The 3541-nt window shown below is 40.6% G+C and overlaps 1 pseudogene; it reads right to left on the minus strand.

Moving 5' to 3' along the window:
• Positions 1-329: 329 nt before the first annotated feature.
• LOC121276641 lies at positions 330-438 on the minus strand (annotated as a pseudogene).
• Positions 439-3541: the final 3103 nt, after the last annotated feature.

Below are 3541 nucleotides of genomic sequence, written 5' to 3' on the forward strand. Positions count from 1 at the left end.
TGTTTCCATCTGTTTCAGATGAAGTTACATTGTTTCATAGTTTGCCATTGTGAGATTTGAACTCTTGATCTTGGGGTTACAAACCCAGTACCATAACCACTTGGCTATTTAGGCCAAGCCAACATTATTACGAGCATCTGATCACAGATTGTTTCATAGTTTACCATTATGAGATTTGAACTTTTTGATACTCTTTTGAGTAAACCTGTTTCCATCTGTTTCAGATGAAGTTACATTGTTTCATAGTTTGCCATTGTGAGATTTGAACTCTTGATCTTGGGGTTACAAACCCAGTACCATAACCACTTGGCTATTTAGGCCAAGCCCAAAGCCTACTGCACCTGGTATTCCCAGGCAGTCTCCCATCCAAGTACCAACCAGGCCTGAGTCTGCTTAGCTTCCGAGATCAGACGTTTTCAGACTAGTATGGCCTTAGGCAAAATTAGACTGGAGAGGTAGCTCTTTCAAGTACAAACATGTTTCCATCTGTTCCTATTCAGACGAAGTTACATTGTTTCATAGTTTGTCATTGTGAGATTTGAACTCTTGATCTTGGGGTTACAAACCCAGTACCATAACCACTTGGCTATCATACCAGAACTTAGACTAGAGAGGTATGCATGCCCATTACAAGCAGCTGCTGATGAAGCTGACATCGATTTTGGTACAGCTGAGTTCAGGGAGGCCCAATTTGGAGGGGCGGTCCTAAAGCAGGCATCAGGCCATTCATTAACCTAACACCTGTTCTGTATGTTTACCCATAATTCCTAAAAAAAATGGGCTCAACAAATTTAGCAGTTGGACCAATTGTTGCGGATTGGGCAACAAGCCATTCCACTGCTAAATTGGTACACTTTGTCCCCAATTAACACCTGAAAAATGGGCTCAACTACACCACTTTCTGGGCTTGGCCTAAATAGCCAAGTGGTTATGGTAGTGGGTTTGTAACCCCAAGATCAAGAGTTCAAATCTCACAATGGCAAACTATGAAACAATGTAACTTCGTCTGAATAGGAACAGATAGAAACATGTTTGTACTAGAAAGAGCTACCTCTCCAGTCTAATTTTTTTTTTTTTGCTTGGCCTAAATAGCCAAGTGGTTATGGTACTGGGTTTGTAACCCCAAGATCAAGAGTTCAAATCTCACAATGGCAAACTATGAAACAATGTAACTTCATCTGAAACAGATGGAAACAGGTTTACTCAAAAGAGTATCAAGAGTCCAAAGCTTGGCCTAAATAGCCAAGTGGTTATGGTACTGGGTTTGTAACTCCAAGATCAAGGCTTGGCCTAAATAGCCAAGTGGTTATGGTACTGGGTTTGTAACCCCAAGATCAAGAGTTCAAATCTCACAATAGCAAACTATGAAAAAAAAATAATGTAACTTGATCTGAATAGGAATAGATGGAAACATGTTTGTACTCGAAAGAGTTACATCGTTAGCTTGGCCTAAATAGCCAAGTGGTTATGGTACTGGGTTTATAACCCCAACATCAAGAGTTCAAATCTCACAATGGCAAACTATGAAACAATGTAACTTCACCTGAAACAGATGGAAACGTGTTTGTACTCGAAAGAGTTACACCACTTTCTGGGCTTGGCCTAAATAGCCAAGTGGTTATGGTACTGGGCTTGTAACCTCAAGATCAAGAGTCCAAAGCTTGGCCTAAATAGCCAAGTGGTTATGGTACTGGGTTTGTAATCCTAAGATCAAGAGTTCAAATCTCACACTGGCAAACTATGAAACAATGTAACTTCATCTGAAAAACAGATGGAAGTGTGTTTGTACTCAAAAGAGTTACACAACATCTGTTACATCATCAAAATATCAATCAAGAGTTCAGATCTCACAATGGGAAACAATGTAACTTCATCTGAAACAGATGGAAATGGGTTTGTACTGAAAAGAGTTACACCATTTTCTGGGCTTGGCCTAAATAGCCAAGTGGTTATGGTACTGGGCTTGTAACAACAAGAGTTCAAATCTCACAATGGCAAACTATGAAACAATGTAACTTCATCTGAAACAGATGGAAACGTGTTTGTACTCAAAAGAGTTACACCACTTTCTGCCCTGATATCTTCCAGCTATGTAGCTGTAATTCTGAAGGGTTATACATTTTTTAAAAAATGCAGTGTTATAACCTAATTCACAAATGTAGTTTATACAATGCTGTAAGATAGACTTTATTATGACTGGTTAGAACCATAGAAAAGTGAAGGTGCTGAAAGAGGCCATTCAGCCCATCGTGTCTGCACCGGCCACAAAGAGAAAAAGAAACTAGCTGCTCATTTTAATCCCACTTTCCAGCACCTGGTCCATAGCCTTGCAGGTTACAGCAATTCAGATACCTTTTAAATGAGTTGAGCATTTCAGCTTCAACCACAAACTTAAGCAGTGAATTCCAGACACCCACCATTTTCTGGGTGAAAACGTTTTTCCTCATGTCTCCTCTAATCTTTCTACCAATCACTTCAAATCTATGCCTTCTGGTAATTGACCCCTCAGCTAGGAGAAACAAGTCTTTCCTATCTATCCTATCTAGGCCCCTCATAATTTTGCACAACTCAATGAGGTCACCCCTTATCCTCCTCTGTTCTAAGGAAAACAACCCTAGCCTATCCAATCTCTCTTCATAGCTGGAATTTTGTGTACAGTTCTGGTAACCACAGTACAGGGAGGACACGATTGCTCTAGAGAGTGCAGCGGAGGTTTACAAGAATGTTGCCAGGGCTTGTAAATTGCCTAACCAGCATTTTATACAGTTCCATCATTTTGTATTCAATACTTCACCCAATAAAGGAAAGCATTCCATATGCTTTCTTGACAACCCTGTCCACTTGTCCTGCCACCTTCAAGGACCTGTGGACATGTACTTCAAGGTCTCTCACTTCCTCAACTCCTCTCAATAACTTCCCATTTATTGAATATTCCCTTGCTTTGTTTGTCCTCCCCAAATGCATTACCTCCCACTTTTACAGATTGAATTCCATTTGCCACTTCTCTGCCCACTCAAACAAACCACTGACGTGATTCTGGAGTCGACAGCTATCCTCTTCACTATCAACTACGCAGCCAATTTTTGTGTCATCTGCAAATCATCCAGTCATGCCTCCCACATTTAAGTCTAAATCATTAATATATACAACAAACAGCAAGACTGAGCCCTATGGAACACCAGTAGAAACCGTTTTCCATTCACAAAAACATCCATCGACAATTATCCTTTGTTTCCTGTCACTGAGCCAATTTTGGATCCAGCCTGCCACCTTCCCCTATATCCCATGAGATCTCACTTTCCTGACCAGTCTGCCATGTGGAACCTTGTTAAGTGCCTTACTGAAATCCATGTAGATAACATCCACTGCACAACACTCATCAATCCTCATCAACACAAAAACAGAAACACCTGGAAAAACTCAGCACCTCTGGCAGCATCGGCGGAGAAGAACAAAGTTGATATTTCGAGTCCTCAATCCTCTTTGTTACTTCCTCAAAAAATTCTATTAAGTTAGTAAGACACAATCTCCCCCTAACAAA

This window comes from Carcharodon carcharias, chromosome 3 (assembly GCF_017639515.1).
Source record: "Carcharodon carcharias isolate sCarCar2 chromosome 3, sCarCar2.pri, whole genome shotgun sequence".
Classification (NCBI taxonomy): Eukaryota; Metazoa; Chordata; class Chondrichthyes; order Lamniformes; family Lamnidae; genus Carcharodon; species Carcharodon carcharias.